Source organism: Mustela nigripes, chromosome 13 (genome assembly GCF_022355385.1).
Source record: "Mustela nigripes isolate SB6536 chromosome 13, MUSNIG.SB6536, whole genome shotgun sequence".
NCBI lineage: Eukaryota > Metazoa > Chordata > Mammalia > Carnivora > Mustelidae > Mustela > Mustela nigripes.
This window is the reverse complement of record NC_081569.1, coordinates 55,672,043-55,695,839: the sequence shown is the minus strand read 5'-3', so window position 1 is coordinate 55,695,839 and position 23,797 is coordinate 55,672,043. Positions and strand designations below refer to the sequence as shown.

Sequence of the window (23,797 nt, the reverse complement as noted above, 5' to 3'; positions counted from 1 at the left end):
TCCCTGCTGAATGTGGAGCCCGACATAGCTTGGTCTTAGGACCCTGAGATCATGACCTGAGCTGAAATCAAGAGTAAAATGCTTAATCTTAACCTACTGAGACCCCAGGCAACCCTCCAGGACTTTTTTTTTTTTTTTTTTAGATTTTTTTTATTTATTTGAGAGAGAGACAGTGAGAGAGAACATGAGCGAGGAGAAGGTCAGAGAGAGAAGCAGACTCCCCATGGAGCTGGGAGCCCGATGTGGGACTCAATCCTGGGACTCCAGGATCATGACCTGAGCCGAAGGCAGTCGTCCAACCAACTAAGCCACCCAGGCGCCCAACCCCTCCAGGACTTTTTAATTGCATCTACTTATTACACATTTCTACCTGCAAGTACTGCAGACACCTTTAACTATATTTCCAAAACAAATTTTCTCCCCACATTCCTTTTCTTCTCACAACTCCCCATCAGAGCCCTGGGACAAATGCCCAGCATTCCAGAGAAGAGAATTTGAAAATAACTGCATAAAGCAGTAATCAGATGCAGGCATATATTAGGGACTTTCTCTATTAGTTCACTTCAGTGGTTCTCAAACTTCAGTGTGTACCAGAACCATCTGGACAGCTTGTTAAACCGCAGATTGCTGGACCTCACCCCATAGTTTCTGATACATTAAGTCCAGGTGGAGGCTGATGATTTGCATTTCTGAGTTCCCAGATGCTGCTGGTCTGGGACTTTGAGAACTAATATATTTAAAAACATTTTTTTTTTTTAAGTGCTCTATGCCCAGAACCGTGTATTAGTCTCATAGTCGCATCTTACAGGATGGGTTTGGAAGCTCACGTGCTGTGTGCCCAAGATCAGTAGTCTGGCTCACAATCCAATAATCTCTCAATTATGCAGGAAACAAAACTGGTATTTCCCTTGAATTCTACATATAAATTTAAGTTAATACTTGCCTTTCTTAAATACTGTACAAAGATATCTCCTGAAATTTAAAAAAATGAGCAGTTTTAAAGAATTTTTATTTTCATACTTTTATGGAATACCTTCTGATTATACTCTTTAAATTCTACTTACAGATATACCTCACTTTACCTAATAGATGTGATTTTGATAGATTGCATGTAGGTTATGGATGTAGATAAAAAATAATTTTTTAAGTGCACTAAGTGAGCTACTTTAAAAAACACTTATGTTTATAAAGTCCTTCTGGCTTGTGCATAATTATCCTCCAATTTGTATCTACTATAAATTTAGGATTCTCTGTATGTCTTCTTGAACAAGAGCATGCATGCACATGAGATATGGAGCTACCATTTAGATGCACGAGAAAGGCATGCTGTAAGAAATAGTGACTTCCCTTAGATACCCATGTGCAATTTTAATGACAAAAGTTGTGCATTTTCATTGTATGTCATGTACAACTTCATGCTATCTTCTTTACCAGCTCATAAATGCTACTGATTTGCATCTTCTGGGCTGCTACAATATCTCATAAACCTCTCTTAGAAGAAACACAGCTTCCGTCAAAACAAGTCTTTAAAAATATTTACCTAGCTGTAATAAACAACATTCCTCAAATCTGCTGTACATAAAAAAAATAACCTCTTGAGGGGAAACACTAGTTTTATTTTTACTCATTAGGCTCTGAACCTTTGCCAACATTAGTAAATGATGTGGTCAGTCTAGCTCATGAAAGTAAGGCTTTTTTTTTTTTTTTTTTTAAATTTGAGGTGATGATTTATATTCCTTTCCCTGGTGCTTCAGATAGATAAAAATATCATCTTTTCAAAATATGTTCCCTTGGCACTGTGAATGAGAATCTATAGTTAAGTAAACGGAAGGGTACCAGATCAAATTATATTGCCTTTAGCAAATAATAACAATGTTAGCTCCTTGGTACTGACCAGGTCGTTCAATACATTTATTAATTTGTGTTCTTTTAAAGTAAGCATTCAAATAGTGGAGTAAAAATTTTGTCTGGAGTGGGGAATGGATTATTGCTCTACCAAGAGGGAGGACAGCTTGGAAGCTTGCCCAATATTGCTGTGGGCTGGAGATGGCCATGAACTTAGATGAGTCTGCTAATAACAATGTTGCATTGATTGTGTTTGAGAAATCCATGTGCAGATTGGTCCGCTCCATAGACGCAAAAGAAACTGAAGCATCAGGAGTAATCTTGATAGGAATTAAGCACAAATAATAGAAATAACCACAAATGAACAATTCCTGATGCTCTACTTTTTACATGAGTATGTGCTAGTTTAGTTACGGATTTCTGAAAATCTCTGAAAAGCTCTTCATATTTTCTCATTTTTTCATACTGCTGGGTATTTTTGCCCTGTGTATTTTCCCTACCCATTTCTTTCTTTCTTTCTTTTTTTTTTTTTTGCCCATTTTTTTTCCTCTCTCATCTCTTTTCTTCTCTCTTTCTCTGCCACACTTTGTCTTTCCTATCTTGCCAGTCTTTTTTCCTTTCCTTTCTAGCTCCTTCTCTATACATCTTCCTTCTTGTTCTTTCTCCCTTTTTGTCAGGCATTGTCTAAGTACTGAACAGAGAAAGTAAGTGATGTACAGATAAGCTGACATAACCTCCTAATCGGACTCACTCTTTCACAAAGCAGGCTTCACTATTTAGTACCTGCAAAATAGTCTCTTAATGGTCTCTTCATTTGCCCTTCTAGTGCATGCTTCCCACAGCTAATCTGCATTCTTATCCTATTTCTCACCAGCTTAAAATCCTTACTTTCAGTCAAATCACTCATCCATCCAACCAACTATCCATTCATCTAACCATCCATCCATCCATCCATCCATGTACCCAGTGATGAATATGTTGCTTCTTTCTGCCTGTAGAGGGAAGTAAAATCCCCTTAATGTAGCAGATGTATCTATCCCCCTCTGTTCCATCTTTTATCTTTACCCTTCCCTGCGGTATGGTGGCTCGCCTCCTTCTATCTGTCCATTTCTTATTCGTTCTTTGAATTCACTTAGATGTACTTTCTCCTGTGAAGGCTTTTCTGACTCTTTGCTTGCCTCGAAGAATCTGGTGCTTCTTTGCTCTTGAAGCCTTAAAAAAAAATGTGTCTTGTGACACGCACTCTTGGCGTTCAGTGTAATGCAATTATTTTATTTACATTTTTTTGAAAAATATTTTTATCTTAAAGTTAATATATGCTTCTTTATTGCCTTTGGAAGATGCAGAAAAGGTGAATAAAGGAAAAGACTGTTCATAGTTCCACCACCCAAAGACAAATGCTGTTAATATTGGGATATGTTTCTTCCAAAATATCTTTCTGAGCATAAATTTTATAATTTGTTATATCTTTCCAAAGGTAAAAAGTTTCTACCCTGAAGGTTTGCTAAATTTTAGTTTATATTTCCTTTTTTATGGCTTGCTTCTCTTTCTTTATTTTTTAATTTTTAAGTTTTACAATATATATATGTTTTTAAAAGTCCAATAATAGCCAACCTTATATAGAACTGAAATTTATTTTGGATCCAAGTTAATTACAAATTACAAACTCAAAATAGCTAAAAAATACCTCCAATACATATATTGACTTTTTTGTCATTGCCTGGACATTGTATTGCATTCTTCAAGTGGGCTACTTGGAATCCTCACATAACCCTGCATGACGGATGTTTTGATGTCTGTTTTATATGAGGTACTCAGAACTCTAAGAAGCTAATCACTTCTCTAAGGTCAAGCAAGTTGTGGTGATAAAATGGGGCTCAAATTTTGTTTTAATGCCAGTAGTTACAGTCTCTGGTTCACTAGGAAGCCTAAATGTAAGGTTAGTCTTCTTTCCTTATTTCTTTTCAAAACTCTATTTTTGATTCTTGCCTGATTTTTTTTTATCAACTTTAGAAAGATTTTGTTAAGGTTTAAAAAATATCACAATTGGGGTGCCTGGGTGGCTCAGTGGGTTAAACCGCTGCCTTCAGCTCAGGTCATGATCTCGGGGTCCTGGGATCGAGTCCTGCTTCGGGTTCTCTGCTCAGCAGAGAGCCTGCTTCCCTCTCTCTCTCTGCCTGCCTCTCTGCCTCCTTGTGATCTGTGCCTGTCAAATCAATCAATCAATCAATCAATCAGTCAATCTTCAAAAAAAAAATCACAATATAATTCTGATTGGATTTGTGTAATGTGTACATATGAATTAATTTGAGAAAAATGGGAATCTTATTATATGTTGTCTTCTATCCAGAAATAGTTTATCTTTTATGTAGCTCAACAAATGTTTAAAATGATTTTTCTCATTTGGATGTTTGGATCCAGCATATTTCTCAATAAGGCCATTAATTTTTTGTTGTTAGTGCAAATGATATCTATTTCATTATATTCTCTAACTAGTTATTGATTATATATGAGAAGATATTGACTTTTAAAAATACTTTTGTATACATGCTTAAGTTTTAGGAATCAAGCATTGTAATGTTTGTAGTTTTCTCTTAAATGCTTTAACAAAAATAAAAAGAGAAAATATACAAACACTCAGATATATGGATAAAATGAGAGAAAAGCAAATGTGGCAAAAATTTTAACACTTGATGAATCTTGGTTTAAAAAATACAGATAGGGGGCACCTGGGTGGCTCAGTGGGTTAAGCCTCTGCCTTCGGCTCAGTTCGTGATCCCGGGTCCTGGGATCGAGCCCCACATTGGGCTCTCTGCTCAGCAGGGAGCCTGCTTCCCTCTCTCTCTCTCTCTGCCTGCCTCTTTGCCTACTTGGGATCTATCTCTCTGTCAAATAAATAAATAAAATCTTTAAAAAAAAATACAGATAGTCATTAGATTATTCTTCTGACTTTTTTGTAGGTATAAATGTCCAAAATAAACAGCAGAGAAAATAATCCTACATTTGATCATTTGATTTATTTTACTAATTCTAACAGTTTTGTGTTGATTCTCTTATGTGGTGATATCCTATCCATTGTAAATCATCATAATTTTGTCTTATATTTTCTAATGTAACATCTCTTATTTCTGCTTTATATCTTCTTGAAATTAGCCAAACTTTCAAGAATGATGCTGAATGAAAATAGCAGGTATCATTTTGATGCTGTTCTTCCTATATTTGACAAGAACTAAATTTAATTTCCCTTTTTGGTATAATATCAATATCTATGTATCTGCTTATCATTATTATTTTTAAACTTTGTTCAGGAAGTTATTTTTCTATTTTTTATTCCCAGTGAGGTTTTTTCCAGCATGACTGTGGAATTTTATCAGTGTATTAAATAATACATTCTTTTTTAATATTACTAATATTTAATTTTCAATAGTCTCTTTTTACCAGAAATTAGCAAATGGTCTGAGCAAAATGACAGGGACTTAGTAAATGCACAATAAATATTTGTTAAGTAAACAAGAAAAGGCAAAACAATGCAAGGAGAAAGATTACAATGAAGAAGAGGAGTGTCAAAAATAATTTGCATATTTTACCCTTGATGCTGTCTTTATTCTGATTTTTATTTTATTTTATTTTATTTTTTAGAGTGAGAGAAGGAGAGCGAGCACAAGTGGGAAGAGCAGCAGAGGGAGTGGGGACTCCATCCCAGGATCCTGAGATCATGACCTGAGCCCAAGGCAGAGGCTTAACCCATTGAGCCACCCAGGTGCCCCAGTCTTTGTTCTGATTTAAGAGGGATTGGTTTGATTAGAATTCTCGATATTGCTATGATTCAATTACATTGACATTTGGAGATGATATTTTCCTTCTAATCCTGTGCAATGAAAATAAAGATCTAGAGTTTCTCAGACCATAGGTAAGGGCTACAGAGAAACCCTGATACTCCTATGATCACTCCTGTGATCCTATGTTAATATATAGAGTATTATGACCCTGAAAGGAAGCTGTTCAGCTAGGTAAAGAAACTCAATGTCATGTACTATATATACTATCGGGAATTCCAAGAGAGGCCACTTCAAACTTGAAAGCATCAACACCGTGGAGATTAATATTGTTTACTTTAACCACAGTGATATGGGAATAATTATGCCCTCTATAAAAATATTTTTGAATGTCTTAAGATGTTTCATAATATCGTCTCAACAGTTTTTTACTTTCTTCATGAAAGACCATCTGGTAGCTGAGAGGCAGCATGGTTAATGAGAGAGAGCTTGAAATCTGAAGTTGGAGCTAGCCCACGCCACTTACTACCTATGAGGCCTTGGGAAAATGGCTCCACTCCTCTGAGCTTCTAATTCTAATTAGCTTGTAATTTTTGTGAGAGTTAAAAGCAATGTCAACCTTGTAAATGCTGGCACATAGGAGCTCAATGAGTGTTGGTGTCTTATCTTCACTTTTCTTCTTTTCTTCATATACAGTTTCTTTACCAGGTATAAATGCTCATTTACTCTGTTGTGGACAGCAAGGACATCATCACAGTGGAAGAAAATGACAGCCAAAGATTCTACTTAACATTACAGTCTCCAAGTCATACAAACAGAACCTGTAAATAATGCCTCAATGGTTGTCCAATGGTTTTCTTTTCTTTTCTTTTCTTTTTTTTAAGATTTTTATTTATTCATTTGAGAGAGAGAGAGAGCACAAGCAGCGGGGAGCAGCAGAGGGAGATGCAGATTCTGCTGAGCTGGGAGTCTGATCTGGAGTTCCAGCCTAGGACTTGGAGATCACAACCTGAGCTGAAAATAGGTGCTTAACTGACAGAGTTACCCAGGTACCCCTGTCCATTGGTTTTCAATGACTTTCTCATTTCAATATGCTTAAAAAAATTAAGGTAATACCCTTAACAGTGATTATCTAAGCCAAATTACTTCTCTCCCCTTTAATATACTTTTCACAGAATACCATGTTGAAGACAAATTATAAGAAACTTAAACTTTGAGATTTTAAAAAATGAAAGAAAAATTAAAATGAAGACAAGTTAGAAAAAGAGATCAGAAAAATTGCAGAGCTGCTGTAACATGCTGGATGAGGAGGCCATGTTTTCAAATGTTGCAAAGGTAAGGAAGATCTCCTTTCATTATTTTTTTGCATACTGTTTAATTTTTGTCAACCTTATTTCGATTTTCTAAGAGTCTGTGGAAGAACAGCTTAAGACCACTACTGAGCTGGGTGTTCCTACCCTTTCAGTGACCTGAAGAGTGGGAGCTGTAGAGCAGATCTCGGTGATCAAGCTAAGTGCTCCAGTCCTCTGCAGGGAAGTGCTGACTAGGAACAGAGGACACCTGCCCAACTCCAGACCCAGATGTGACCTCAGGTTGAGTATTAGTGTAGCTTAGGAGCTGGAGCTGTCCATTCACCTTGAAATTCCTCCTGGTCATGGTCTTTTCTGCAGCCGTCTGCTCTTCTTTTCCAATTTCTTGGAAGTAGGAACTTTGTGGAAGGAGAGATGAGGCATGATCTTCAGCTGGATTTCATAGGATGGAGCCACGAATGCTCAAAACTTCCCCAGTCTCATATCCACCATCTCAGACCAGCTGAGTGTGCTTTCTTGTTAGGGTATGGGCTGGCAATGCCTACATAACACAGAGGAGAGTCTGTGTTACCGGAGGCAATGGTAGGCAGGTTAACATAAGGCTGGTGGTCAGCCCTGGGATCAGTAACGTTCAGAAGACACAACTCCAGGATGGCTGCCCAGATCTGGTTCTTGAAGCTTCTGGAAGCTGAGCACTGGCAGGAGGACTGGCTCTGATAGCAAACCTTTAAGAACTCCCTGGCTAGTATTCTTGGAGGATATGATACTAACATTATTGTGGCAACAATGGCACAAGCTGCCAGCAGGAGCATTGCCTAGGTTTCTTGAGATTGATAAGGTAATGCCATGACTGTTCCACTTGGAAATCAAGCTTGGTGCCACCTATGTGGTTTTTGGTAGCAAGGAACCTGGGAATATCTTTCTTCATTATTTGTAGGACATCATGGTCTCTAGTTATTATACAAGTTTCCCTTTAAGTTATGATAGAAACCCAGAACAACATTGTATGGACTCTTCTGGGTGCTGTAAAAAAGCTACTTTAATTTTGTCAGGCTTTTTTTGAATCCATCATAAGAAAAAATGAGTAATTCTTTTAAAACTCATTTTTAAAGCAGTGTTTTAAAAGGGAATAAATGATATTTTAGTGATAAACTAATACCTGAAATCTAATTTCACTTGAAATTATTTTTATTATATGAAAAATTACACTTGCAGAATACTATCTATCCATTGAAACATTTCCATTATTAAAGCAGCAAAACTAACAGATGAGAGCTATTCTTTTAGCAAACATGTGCTTTCATAAGTCTTGCCTGTCAACCCACAGCTAAAGCTCAATGGATGTAGGACAATGTACTATTGACCATAAAAGATTTAAGATGTTGTAAATATTTTTTAATAAAGATTTACTTATTTACTTTAGAGAAACAGAAAGAGTGCACATGTGAACAAGGGGAGGAGCACAGAGAGGGAGACAAATAGACTCCCCACTGAGTGGGGAGCCTGGGTGCAGGGTTCCATTCTAGAACCCTGAGATTGTGACCTGAGCTGAAACCAGGACTTGGATGCTTAACTGACTGACCCACCCAGATGCCCCAAGGGCAGAGAATGTTGCCTCCTTTTTTAAAAAATTTAAATTCAATTAATTAACATATAGTTAACATATAGTATATTATTAGTTTCAGAGGCAGAGTTCAGTGATTCATAAGTCTTATATAACATCCAGTGCTCATTACATCATGGGCTCTGATCATGTCCATCATCTAGTTATCCCATCCCCCAAACCTCTCCCTACAGCAACCTTCAGTTTGTTTCCTATGATTCAAAGTCTCTTATGGTTTGTCTCCCTTTCTGATTTCATCTTGTTTTATTTTTCCCTCCCTTCTCCTATAATCCTGTTTTGTTTCTTTAATTCTATATATGAATGAAATCATATAATTGCCTTTCTTTGATTTGACTTATTTCACTTAGCATAATACCCTCCAGTTCCATCCAAGTCATTAAAAATGGCAAGATTCCACCTTTTTGATGGCTGACTAATATTCCTTTGTATTTATAACCATATCTTCTTTATACATTCATCTGTTAATGGACATCTGGGCTCTTTCCATAGTTTGGCTATTGTGGGCATTGCTGCTATGAACATTGGGATTTTTGGATCATTACATTTGTATCATGGGGTATATAGTAGTGCAATTGTTGGGTTTTAGGGTAGCTCTATTTTCAACTTCTTGAGAAACCTCTGTACTGCTTTCTAGAGTGGATGCACCAGCTTGCATTTCCACCAACAATGTAGGAGGGTTCCCCTTTCTCCATATCCTCACCAACATCTGTCAAGTTTCCTGATTTGTTAATTTTAACCATTCTGACCTGTGTGAGGTGGTATCCCCTTGTGGTTTTTGATTTGTCTTTCCCTGATGGCAAGTGATGGTGAGCATTTTTTATGTGTTTGTTGGCCATTTTTATGTTTTCTTTGGAGAAATGTTTGTTCATGTCTTCTACCTATTTCTTGATTGGATTATGTGTTCTTTAGGTATTGAATTTGATAGGTTCTTTATAGATTTTTGGATACTAGTCCTTTATCTGGTAAAATATTTCCACATATCTTCTCACATTCTGTTGGTTGTCTTTTGGTCTTATCAACTGTTGCTTTTGCTGCCCAAAAGATTTTATCTTGATGAAGTCCCAATAGTTCATTTTTGCCTTTGTTTCCCGTGCCTTTGGAGTCAGGTCTAGCATGAAGGTGCTGTGGCCAAGGTAACTGAGGTTGCCACCTCTGTTTTCCTTCAAGATTTTGATGGATTCCTGTCTCACCTTTAGGTCTTTCATCCATTTTGTGTATGGTGTAAGAAAATGGTCCAGTTTCATTCTTCTGTATGTGGCTGTCCAATTTTCCCAACATCATTTGTTGAAGAGACTGTATTTTTTTCCATTGGATATTATTTCCTGCTTTAGTTGACCATAGAGTTGATGGTCCATTTCTGGGCTCTCTATTTTGTTCCATTGATCTATGTGTCTGTTTTTGTGCCAGTATCATACTGTCTTCATGATTACAGCTTTGTAATAAAGCTTGAAGTCCAGAACTGTGATGCCACCAGCTTTGGTTTTCTTTTTCAACATTCCTTTGGCTATTCAGGGTCTTTTGTGGTTCCATATAAATTTTAAGATTATTTGTTCTAGCTCTATAGAAAGAGTTGATGGCATTTTGACAGGGTTTGTATTAAATGTATAGATTGCTCTAGGTAGCATAGACACTTTAACAATATTTGTTCTCCCAATCCATTAGCATGGAATGTTTTTCCATTTCTTTGTGTTGTCCCCAATTTCTTTCATTGGTGTTCTATAGTTCTCTGAGTACAGATCCTTTGCCTCTTTGGTTAGGTTTATTCCTCATTATCTTATGGTTTTTGTTGCAATTGTAAATGGAATTGACTCCTTAATTTCTCTTTCTTTTGTCTCATTACTAGTGTATAGAAATGCAACTGATTTCTGTGCATTGATTTTATATCCTGATGCTTTGCTGAATTTCTGTGTGAGTTCTAGCAATTTTGGGATGGTCTTTTGGGTTTTCCACATAGAGTATTATGTCATTTGTGAAGAGTGAGAGTTTGGCTTCTTTGTTGATCAGGATGCCTTTTATTTCTTTTTGTTGTCTGATTACTGAGGCTAGGACTTCTACTACTATGTTGAACAACAGAGGTGATAGTAGACATCCCTGTCGTGTTCCTGGCCATAAGGGAAAATCTCTCAGTTTTTCCCTACTGAGAATGATATTCACTGTGGGCTTTTTGTATTTGGCTTTTATGATATTGAAGTAGGTTGCCTCTATCTCTACACTGTGAAGAGTTTTAATTGAGAAAGGATGCTATACTTTGTTGAGTGCTTTTTCTGCATCTATTGAGAGGATCATATGGTTCTTGTCCTTTCTCTTATTAATGTAGTATATCACATTGATTGATTTGTGGATGATGAACCATCTTGCAACCTGGGAATAGATCCCACTTGGTCTTGGTGAATAATCCTTTTAATGTACTGTTGGATCCTGTTGGCTAGTATTTGGTGAGAAATTTTTGCATCCATGTTCATCAGGGATATTGGTCTATAATTCTCCTTTTTGGTGGGGTCTTTGTCTGACTTTTTGGATCAAGTCAATGCTGGTCTCATAGAAAGAGCTTGAGAGCTTTCCTTCTATTTCTATTTTTTGAAACAGTTTCAGGAGAATAGGTTTAATTCTTCTTTAAAGTTTAGTAGAATTCCCCTGGAAACCTTCTTGCCCTGGGCTCTTGTTTATTGGGAGATTTTTGATTACTGCTTCAATTTCCTTGCTGGTTATGGGTCTGTTCAGGCTTTCTGTTTCTTCCTGGTTCAGTTTTAGTAGTTTATATGTCTCTAGGAATGCATCCATTCCTCCCAGATTGCCTAATTTGTTGCCATATAGTTGTTCATAATATGTTCTTATAATTGTGTGTATTTCTTCAGTATTGGTTGTGATCTCTCTCCTTTCATTCATGATTTTAGGGGTTTGGGTCCTTTTTCTTTTCTTTTTGATAAGTCTGGCCAGGAGTTTATTGATCTTATTAATTCTTTTTAAGAACCAGCTCCTAATTTGATTGATCTGTTCTCCTTTTCTTTTGGTTTTTATTTCATTGATTTCTGCTCTAATCTTTATTAATCCTCTTCTCCTGCTGGGTTTGGGCTATATTTGCCATTCTTTCTCCAGCACCTTTAGGTGTAAGGTTAGCTCATGTATTTGAGACCTTTATTGTTTCTTCAGAATGGCTTATATTGCTTCCCACTTAGGACTGCCTTTGCTGTATCCCAAAGGCTTTGAACAGTTATGTTTTCATTTTCATTTGTTTCTGTGAATTTTTAAAATTCTTTCTTAATTTCCTCATTGACTCATTCATTCTTTAGTAGGATGCTTTTTAACCTTCATGTATTTGATTCTTTTCAAATTTCCTCTTGTGTTTGAATTCCAGTTTCAAAGCAGTGTGGTCTGTAAATATGCAGGGAATGATCTCAATCTTTTGGTTCCAGTTGAGACCTGATTTGTGACCCAGTACGTGATTTATTCTGGAGAATGTTCCATGTGTACTTGAGAAGAATACGTGATTTATTCTGGAGAATGTTCCATGTGTACTTGAGAAGAATGTGTATTCTGTTGCTTTAGGATGGAATGCTCTGAATATATCTGTGAATTCTATCTGGCTCAGTGTGTAATTCAAAGCCCTTGTTTCATTGTTGATCTTCTGCTTAGATGAGCTGTCCATTTCAGTAAGTAGGATGTTAACACTCCCTGCTACTATTGTATTATTATCAGTGTGCTTCTTTAATTTTGTTTTGATTGGTTTATATTATTTGCTACTCCCATGTTAGGTGCATAATATTTACAATTGTTATATCTTCTTGTTGGATAGACCCTTTAATGATGATATAGTGTCCTTCCTCATCTCTTATCACAATCTTTTGCTTAATACCTAATCTGTCTGATATAAGGATTGTTACCCCAGCTTTCTTTTGATGTCCGTTAGCATGGTAAATGGTTTTCTACCCCCTCTCTTTCAATCTGGATATGCTTTGGCCCTAAAAAGAGTCTTGCAGACAATATACCAATGGGTCTTGCTTTTTTAATCCAATCTCTTACCTTGTGTCTTTTGATTGGGGAATTTAGTCCATTTATACTCAGACTAACTTTTGAAAGATATGAAGTTAGTGCCATTGTATTACCTGTCAAGTCACTCTTTCTGTATATTTTCTCTGTTCCTTTCTGGTCTATGTTACTTTTGGGCTCTCTCTTTCCTAAAGGATCCCCTTTAATATTTCTTGCTGGGCTGGTTTAGTGTTCACAAATTCTTTTAGTTTCTGTTTGTCCTGAAAGGTTTTTATCTCTCCTATTCTGAATGATAGCATTGCTGGATAAAGTGTTCTTGACTGTACCCTAAATATATCATGACAGTCCTTTCTGGCATGCCAGATCTCTGTGAATTGCTCTGCTGCCAGTCTAGTGTTTCTACCTTTGTAGGTTACAGTGCTGAGCTGCTTTCCGGATTTTCTCTTAGTCTCAGATTTGCAAGTTTCACTATTACATGTTGAGGTGTTGACCTATTTTTATTGATTTTGAGGAGGAGTTCTCTGTGCATCTTGGTCTTGAATGCCTGTTTCCTCCCTCAGATTAGGGAAGTGGTCTGCTATAATTTGTTCCAGTATACCTTCTGCACACCCACCCCCCTTTCTTCTTCTTCTGGGGTCCCAATTATCCTAATATTGTTTTGCTTTATGGTATAACTTACCTCTCACATTCCCCCCTCCTGATCCTGTAGTTGTTTATTCCTTTATTTTCTCAGTTTCTTTAATCTCCATAATTTTGTCTTCTGTATCATTAATTCTCTCTTCTGTCTCATTTATTCTAGCAGTTAGAGTCTCCATTTTTTCTTTCATGTCATTAATAGCCTTTTTTATTTTGACTTAATTAGATTTTAGCTCTTTTATTTCTCCAGAAAGGGATTCCCTAGTGTCTCTTATGCTTTTTTCAAGCTCAGCCAGTATCTTTATAAACATTTTTCTAAACTCTAGTTATGACATCTTATTTATATCTATAGTGATTAGGTCCCTGGCAGTCAGTACTCCTGCTTGTTCTCTTTTTTGAGGTGAGTTTTTCCATCTTGTCATTCTTGCAGAAAGTCATCACTTTTTTATTTGTAGAGTTACACAATGCTTTTCTTAGCTCTCTAGTTAAGTTCACAGGTCTTCAGAATGATTTGATAGTTATCTAGCTTAATTCCTGGGACCAGACAAAACCAAAGTCTCCTGCTCCTCCTCCCTCTTGTCAAACTGTCCATAATGTAGTAAACATTTTGGATATTATATTCCATCCATCCATCCATCCATTCATCCATGCGAACACCCATACTTTTATGTTTAAAAAATAAATTACCTAATAATTTTTTGTGCTTTTATTTTTACAATAATAAATTTGATTCTCTAGGCAAAGTTATATATTTTTTTGCCATTGAGAAACATACATGGGTCCAAGGCAATGTCCCTAAAAATAACTCTCTAAATATTGCATGGATAAATACCTAGGCAGTAGAAATGATATAGATCTGATTGTTAATTCATATTACCTATTATTTCCTATTTTATCAATTTTTTTTTTAAAAGTAGGGGTTTGAATTCATGACCCTGAGATCAACACCTGAGCTGAGATTAAGATCACATGTTTAACTGACTGAGCCATCCAGGCACACCGCTAGTAGCTATTTCAAAATAGTTTAATTCTAAAATTTGAAATATGGTTGCAAATTCCATTCAATTGTTTGAACCCTTTTAAGATGAATCTACCTTGTCATAGTATAGTTTGGAAGGAATTTTACCATCTTGTTGATGATATAGAGACACATACTGTTAGTAATATTTTTACCTATTTGAACAATGTTCCCAGATTTTTCATTAATGAACCAATATCAAATTGGCATGTCTCCAGTGACATGTCAAAATGTCCTAGATACTTCTACCTCAAAGTTCATATGACTAATTTGAATGAAGACTTAGACAAATTATGTTTGTAGAAGTTGCAAAACTGTGAGAAATATACAAAAACTTTGGACCCACTGAATCAATTTGGAATAAAATCAATGCAATGAAGTTTAATAAACACACACATATGCACAGACACAAACACACACAGATCCACCCAAAATGTAAGATAAGGTATTTATGGAACCTTGCATTTTAGTCAATAGTATCAACTGAAATATATTTATCAAGATTATTTCTTTTTAAAAAAATCTGAAAAAATATCTGAGCTCTATTCTAATAAAAATTAAAAACAGAGTAATATTTGTGAATGAACAGGTTCATTACATAGGTGTTTATAATAGTGAACTATTCAAATAAGTAAACATCCAAATGAGATCAGTTATTAGAGTCATGGCATATTCACATGATCATGCTTCCATCAAAATGAAACTTATGAAGAGGTATTTTCCAATGATATGGTAAGACACCTGTGTATTAATGCTGAAAACCCAGAGCTGGATGATCTTCATCTATATAAACAATTGAAATTCTATGCAAGTAAAAAATGCAACAGATATATACCAAATACTATCTTTGTCTTTCTGATACATGCTTTCTCTTGGTTTTATTTTTTGTTTCAGCTTTTATGCTGGATATGTATTATTTTTTATAATTATATAAACATTTTTAACTCAGTTGCATAAGTACTAGATTGAAGATGCCTGGCTTGAAAGCAGTTAATGCTGATAGGCAAATGACAGTCTCCATTTGTTGAAAATCCTGGTGCTTTCCATCCTTTACCTAACTTAATTCTTACACCAAACTCTAATTCACTTAAGATTTGCAAGACCTATACCAGGCATGTATCAGCATTCTCATTTTAAAATTCAAGCTTAGAGTCCACTTTATTATTATATGATAGAAATCATGTTCTGAAACGTTAAACATAAGCCCACAGTGAAATTAATAATAACTTCATAAGTTATGATAATAGAGATAATACATGTAAAGTACTTGCTTCAGTATTAATAGGTAGAAAGCTCTTATAATTAGGTACACACATGGATGTATGCACACACACACACACACACATACAGGTGGTGGTGGTAGTAGAGGCTGTCATGGTCATTTTACAATATTTAAAGAATTATCACTTGGAAAGGAAAGACATTTGTGTGTGTGTGTGTGGTTTTCAAAGGATTACACCAGGACAAACATGGTGGAAATTACTGCATGCAGATATCCATTAAAGGTAGAATTTCTAAGGTATTGGCTTCCTTAGCTCTTTATCTCTGGAAATATTAAAACAGTCTGAATGTTCATGTATCAGAAATATTTTATAAGGGAGATTTATACTGAGTGAAGGCTTTTTATTAGATCTTTTATTTATTTAAAGCTCTGGAGTTCTTTTAAACTACTAGGTTCTATACTTTATATTTTAGCATCCTTAATTCTTAATTATTTTTCCATATTCTTCATGCATTCTATGACGAAGTACATCCTTTCTTCTACTGCTTTGTTTCAATATAGGCACTTGTTCCTGGAACCAAGAGAATGTTCTCTTCACCTTCCCAGGTAGAAACTTTTTCAGATTATTGCTGTCTGGGTTTTAAATGGCCATAACAAACAAATGTGAAATTTGCATGAACCTGATAAGATGGATGTTTTCCAAAGAAATCAAATATGGTCTCCTTTCCACAAGACAGGGCAGGTGGTGTCTCAGAGGCTTAGTCTGGGCAATGATTTAGAATTTGGAGCCAAAGGAGGCGGAGACAATTAGCAGAGGCAAATCTTAGGGGTTTCCAAGGTCAGTACACAAGGTAAACAGTGTGGGAACAGTTGCCAAAGCCAAATGGAACAAAACAAGGAGGATAAACCAATTCTCAAAGCCAAGAGGGTAAAGAGCAAGAGCAGATGATTTCTGAAATGGCTTAGAGCAATGTAAAAAAGGCAAGAGTGGAGAAACTCTCCAATCTGAATTTCAGATTATGCCACACCCACAGCCTCAGGGAGGGTGGCAGGAAAAGGCAGATGCCTGAGCTCTCACTAAATTGATGTTCTGAGACAACATTAGTTTATTTAAAAATATTTAATGAACACGTGAGTAAATCATTTTGCTAAGGACAATTAAAATAAAAAGAAAGAAATGGGCATGGCTCTTGTTCTCAAAGAGCTTACTTTCCAATGGAAGGGAGAGAAGTAAATAGAAATATAATAAAAAAATGTAAAAATATATGTTATCCATAAATTATTCGGTAAAGAAAAATGGAATTGCTTTTTGCCTGGTTAGGTAAATATGTAAGTGAGCAAATATGAAAGGAAGATTGGAAGCAATTCAAAAGAAAACATTTCTAAAACTTTCCATTACACTATTTTTTAGATTTCTCATTAAGTACGTTCAACTTGAATTTAATTTATGAAAACAAATACATGAAATGACAATTCAAAACTTTCAAGGTTAGGAGGACACTGAAAATCAAGCAATCCATGCATTCTGCATGAAGTCACTATGGACCAGAGTTGTGGAAGGATTTGCCCAAATCTCACAGTAGTTTTATTTGTTAAGTTCTACTTGTCTAATTAATAAGCATTCACAGGAAATGATTGTTTATGTGAGTCCATATTAACTAGTGTTAAACTACCCTTTATTAGGCACTTTTATAAACTAATTAAATTGTATGTTAATGAGTTTGCTCAACAGCTGAAAGCATTAAGACTGATAAACTTGCTAAAATTGATACACAGAAATTTATACAATTCTCAAGCTATGTGATGGTTGACTGATGTATACACTAACACTGTGAGAAAATGCCTTTTAGATTCCATATTGTGTCTTTTGGTGTTTTTTCAGTAGGTAGTATTAGGGCATGTTTTTAAAAAATCTTTTTTATTATTTAAAAACATTTTTTATAGATTTATTTATTTGTATGAAAGAGCAAGAGAGCAGGGGGAGAGGCAGAGGAAGCAGGAGAGAGAAAGAGAATCTTAAGCAGACTCCATGCTGAACGCAGAGCACAGTGCTGGACTTGATCTCATAACCCTGAGATCACGACTTGAGCCGAAAACCAAGAGCCGGACACTTAGCTAACTGTGCTACTCGGGTGCCATTAGGACATGCTTTATTACAAATATTCTATCTATCTAATCAAATGGTAGTGTGAATCATGCCATCCATCTCCTTTCCACTGCCTTTAGACCTAGTTGTTTAATGTTTTCTCTTATGACAAAATGCTAGCTATACAGAATGGTACTGAAACTTGTATTCATCTGTGATGCTGTCTACATTTCTTTTCAAGAGTCACTGAAAAAAACAAGTCACTGAGGACACTAAAATATAAAATATGATCTACTTAGAGATGCACAATGGCTTTTGTTTTACAGTATCCTACTTATAACTTTTTTGGTAATGAACTCAGAGGATGAACGGCACCATTTGCTTGGATTTCCGTGAGAAATCTCACACACAGAAAGGTCACAGTGCGTTAATGACAGAATCACCAAAAAACACAGATGTGAATTAAATACAAGATTTTTTCCTAGAAGCTCATTCTTTTCCAATAACTATGGAATTTATAAAGCTCAATAAAGACATAAATTCTTTGTAGCCTTCATTTGAGTTAGTATAAAAAACTATTTGCAGAACCAGCAAGGTTTTAAAGGAAAAGGGTATTAATATTATGGATATATCTGCCAATGCAAAGTAATCTTGGGATTAAAGTTTTTCTATTTTCAGGCATTTTCTTAGACAACGCTTCAATATTCAAAAACATATGGTGTTTACAATTTTACCCACAGGCTATTTTTCCAAAATGACTTCACTGATGGGCAATCACAGGATTTTCAGAATAGATTTTCATTTCTGAATTCTATTTCCTCCCCTCTTGTTTGACTCTTAACCCTTTGCTACAATCACGTCATTCACCAAGATAAGTTAATGAATTCATTATATTGTGGGAGTAGTAAAATCGCATGTTTCCTTTAACAACCTATGTAAAGTAGGAGTAAATTAATAATTTTATTTCTACATGTAAATATATAAACACAAGGATGTTGTGTATACATGTACAACTACTTGTTTTCTATCTACAGACAAATAGATATTTTACGAGTCTGTAAATTGATGGAAGTTGGACCAGTTTTACTTAGTGTGAAAAGTCTAGCACAACATTTTAGCCATGAGAACTACTCATAATAACAAAGAAGTTTAATTAATCCAGTAGATATATTTTCATGTATTTTGAGTGCCAAAACATCTATGATACTACTCTTGGAGTCCAGAGCATTTCTAATTGGTCAACAGACGTGGATTGATGGTTTTGCTGACATTTGGGAAGTAGTAATTTCTAGCTGTGCTTTTGTGAACCTGTGCTCTTTCTGAGACACATGAAATGCATGTTAGTTAATTTCTATATTCTGCCAGCAACACAAACTGAGCATTATTGGGGACTAAGCAATGTGGAAGCAAAGTCATTTGTCCATTACACAGATAGGAGACGCTGGACTAGAATTTGAATCCAGATCTGTCTGAATCCAAAGAACCAAAATAAAGAGACTGGGAATGACAGACTTGTATGGCATATAGTGATGCTCTATTGAGGTAGCCTATTGATTATTTCTACTAGGCCACTATTGATTATTAGAGTGCATATTGATGATTAAGGAGTTGGAAGATTGTCTTCACTTACAGGCATGCAATCTGTCCAAGTGCCAGTAGAGCAGAAGGGATTCGAGGTAGTTGATGCACTATTTCTGGATACATTCAGATCTAGGTTGGGACTCTGGTTATGTTGCATTTTAATTACACAAATGGGCAAGTTATTGACCTTTCAGTTTAAACATTTCTCATCAGTAAAATATGCTTCTTAATAGCACCTCACAAATATGATTAGTGAGCTTTTTTGAGATATCCCATGTGAAGTCCACTGTAAAGATTGCTTATACCTTAAAGCACTAAATAGTGTGGTGTTAATTGTTATTGTGAAATTTCAAAGTTATAAAACCATGGCTTTATTATAACACAGAAATAATAATAATAATAATAATAATAATAATAATAATATAATTTTTAAATAGGCTCCATGTCCTGCCCAGCATAGAGCCCAAGGGCTTGAACTCATAACCCTGAAATCAAGACCTGAACCCCGATCAAGAATCAGATGCCTAGTCAATTGAGCCACCCAGGCACCCCTAACAGAGAAATTATTGATCTTAAATATTCCTAAATGGGACAGAAGTCCACCAAATTAGCATAAGGGATAATTACCATAAAAGATAAGTGAGTGTTCAGGATTGGAATACCTTAAATGGCAGTTGATGGAGCATAGTTTAAAATTCACGTTTTGTGCTCTGTTCAAATGGTAGAAACAGTAGATAGCTGCTTTTAGCAGCCCTGCCTAGTGACCTGGCACAAAAGAAAATTGCTTGATATTCTAAGGTGGCTGGAAGGAAATGAAAACCTAATGAAAGTGCCTATTTTTTCAATGGAAAACTTGAGTTTCCAGTAAATTTAATAGCCTGCCCCAAGTTTTGTAGGTGGCAGAGCCACGATTCCCGCTCAGGTCTAACCTGCCCCTACGCCTCTGTCCCCCCTATGATGTCATGAGTTTAAGTGAACTCTTAACCTGCTTGTGGAAGGTACCTGCGTGTGTCAACCCAGGTCAGTTTCTAGAAGTGTGCTTAGCCTGGGGGCAGCAAGTGCCAGCGAGTTAACCTTTTAGGATAGCCCCGCAACCAGTGTGGGACAAGAGTTAGTGGTTAAATAGTCCAGCTTTACCACCGACGGTGACACAATTTTAAGGCATGTGCCGCAATGTCTCTGAGGTTCCCCAGCCAAAAGGAGCCTCATTTTTCCACAGCGGTAGTCCCCATACCAACGCCTCTATAGGTTTTCATTCTCTTCCCCATTGTTTCTCCTCCATTTCCCTCACAGTTCTTCCTAGGCTCATCTCCAAATAAAATGCCTGCGCCCACATCCTGGCTTTCTTTTGGAAGACTCTAAAAGATCCAGTGTATAACATGGTTGAACGTGGCATTGCGTTAGCAGAAGGAGCTGCGCATGCTCAGTGTCCTTGTTCTCCTAAGGAGTTTCCTCTAAACAATTGCTGAACCAGTCATTCCATTGCATTTGCGGTGGAAATTCTGGAATGGATGATCCCTGGGGTCCACCCAATTTTAAAGCCATCATTCTGTGGGTTTTGTTATTCATCTCAATTCTTAGAACTTGTCCTTGGTAACCAGAAGAAGCCTGCAAGCTTGTGGTGGGTGAGTACAGGTCATTGAAGTAGCACATTCAGTCTTATGAGAAATAAATTGCCTTTTTTTTTTTTTTTCAATTCAAAACCAGGTATAGTCTTTAAACTATTTCCTTAGATAAGTCAGTTAAGATCGCTGGGCCTATTCTAACAAAATGCATTAAGTTTTTAATAAAAAAACTACGCCAGATGGGATTTCTTTTGGTTCCAAGATGTATGATTTTAAAATTCCTCAGGATATCCAATTTTGAAAGTTTTAATATACTTTTTTACATTTATCTTTTTCTAATTTTAACATCAATCTGTGTTCATTGTAAAAAATTTGGGAATAACAGGCACCGTTGAAGTAGAAAATAAAAATAGTAATTTTTCTTTCCATTCCATTTTATTCCATTTCCATTCCATTTATACTTGTATATATAGATATAGATCATCACATACACATAAATACACATATATAAATATGTACTTAAAATTAGAATCAAGTTTATAAATAGTTTGTATCATTTGAAAAACTTAACATTGTCTCACTGTATTTTCCAATATTAATCAATATTCTTCAAAACATTCTACCCCACAATTGATTTGATCCTTTTTTCACTTGTGAACATTAACCCCATTTCTTATATGTCACTATTATATTAAAAAACTTTTAGAAATGTTTGTTTGAATTTCTGATTTAGAATAAATTTCTAGATACAGAATTACTGGCTCCAAGGGTAGGAACACCTCTGTTTCTCAATACATTTTGATTTGAAAAAAGTCAGCATATTCCAACTAGGAGCGTATGAGGTAGATTTCTTTTTTAATAAATAATTTTAATAGCATTGAAGAAAAAGATTAAAAAGTGAACCCCATAATTAGCTGAGTTGTAGAAAGCTGTGCCCAGTATTTTCAAGAGCTATGCATTCTAAAAAAGTCACTGAGAACACTGTTCTGAGCTTCCTTTGCCTTTGCTGTTGACGTAAGCCACAATTTAAATTTAATGTTCTTTCCCGGGGAGGACCCAATTAGGATGCACATCATAAAAGCATTGTGGTCTGGTAGAATTGTAGGGAAGAATTTCTTATTCACACATTTTTGTTCATTTGAGGAGGAGGCCGAGTTGGCGCTCATTCTCTGTGACCCTGGAGGAAAGCAAGAGAGCGATGGAAGCTTGACCCTCTGCTTTGGGCCAAAAGAAAAAAAAAAAAGAAAAAAAAAAGACACAACTTGGTGTTGTACAAGCAGGTGGCTGAACATAAAACACAAATATGGAGTTACAAAATTTTCTTTCACTCTATAGAAAAAAATTTGCTGATATCTCATTTGGATGTTTTCTTTTTTTATTACAGTATTATGCATGGAAAATGGTACTTAAAAAGCCATAATCCATTGCTAAAGGCATTAGTTTCCTTTTACAGTTCAGGCACAAATGCAATATGCCACGAACGACGTGTTACCTTCCTCAATGTTTCTTCTAATAAACAGGGTAGGATAGTGGTCTTTGGGAATTTTGAAGCTCGAAATTTTCAACTGGGAACTGTGGTGAAGAGAGAGAGAGTTAAAATCACAGAAGGAACTCCAAACCCGGCTAACATAGTCCATTATTAAAGGAGACACTTTCCTACATGAGAATAAGCTTACTAAATGATTCTCTCCTTCCGTGAGGTATTTAAGGAACCGTTTAAGTGCACAAAAAAATATTTTGTGGTATCAGAAAGCCTTTGAACGTTTCAGCTGAGAAATTTAATAGCCACCTTTTTCAGAGCCACTCAGGGATTTTTCAGCAATTGGGTTTGAACCTGTAGGCACATGTCATGTGGTGAGCTGTCCTCTGCAGGCCCCAAGTCCTACCCTGTAAACCTCAGTATTTTGTTTCTCCTCCCTTCTTCCCTCTGTCTGCTCTGTTTATGTATGTGGGAGAGGCCTGTTGAGTGTGGCTGATGTCTCCCAGCTGTGGCCTCTCCACTCACCCTAATTTCTTTCTCCATAGCTCATTTGGACCCAAGCAGTGGTGAAATTGCTGACTGGTGAGTGTGTCCTGCCACAGAAGCCATAGGCAAGACATGGCCATCACCAAAAGAGCATGAAGGATGGAAAACACCATCTGGACCATGCAATTTAAATACCATAAACCTCTCTTTTTTCATTTAAGAAAAATCAGCCATGCAGCCTTTTGTTACTTTCTGCTGTGGCCAAAAACCACTTAGGTTGCAATCCTCTGTTAGTGAAAGAGAAAGTCCAAAGGGACTCCAGAAGATGCATTGCCCTCTTTTCAAGTTTTATGTGCAGCTTTTTTTGGCCCATATCTCTGTGGACCTTTACTCTGCTCAGAGCATGGAAAGTGCCTCCCAACTGTACATCTGTCATCGATCACCCTGAGAGAGCTCACTAGGCTTCCTGGGAATTTGTGTTCCAGTTGTCGTGAGACCAGGAGAGTTTGTTTTCTGTTTATGTACAACCAATAACCCAAGAACAAGCGGGGCATTTTGGAGAGTTCTATGCATTTAGGGAAAAAAAAATCACAAAAGTGCTCCTTTCTGATTCTTAACCAGATTTAGTCATTCATTGGCTTTTATTCCAGAGAGTTATGTTATTACATTTTTATTTTTTAAGATTTTATTTATTTATTTGACAGACAGGGATCACAAGTAGGCAGAGTGGCAGGCAGAGAGAGAGGGAAGCAGGCTCGCCGCTGAGCAGAGCCCAATGCAGGGCTCGATCCCAGGACCCTGAGATCATCACCTGAGCCGAAAGCGGAGGCTTTAATCCACTAAGCCACCCAGGTGCCCCGTTATTATATTTTTATAGTGGTATTTTTATAAAAGATTTTATTTATTTATTTGAGGAGCACCTGAGTGGCTCAGATGGCTGGACATCTTGGCTTTGGCTCAGGTCATGATCTCGGGGTCCTGGGATTGAGCCCCGCATCAGGCTTTCTGCTCAGTGGAGATTCTCTTTCTCCCTCCTCCTCTGCTGCTCCCTATGCTCGTGCTCTTGCTCTCTGTCAAATAACTAAACTTAAAAAAAAAAAAAAAAGATTTTATTTATTTGAGAGAGAAAGAGAAAGAGCGAGCCTGTGTTAGCAAGGAGGGGTGGGTGGGGGGGAAGAAAG

General features: G+C 36.3%; 1 long non-coding RNA gene across 1 annotated transcript in view; it reads left to right on the top strand.

Moving 5' to 3' along the window:
• Nucleotides 1-6,799: 6,799 nt before the first annotated feature.
• Nucleotides 6,800-23,797, top strand: part of LOC131998787 (uncharacterized) — a 54,382-nt gene continuing 37,384 nt past the window's right edge. Inside the window, exon 1 of the long non-coding RNA XR_009398863.1 lies at nucleotides 6,800-6,956. This is a non-coding gene — a long non-coding RNA (uncharacterized LOC131998787). The remainder of the gene's footprint in view (nucleotides 6,957-23,797) is intronic.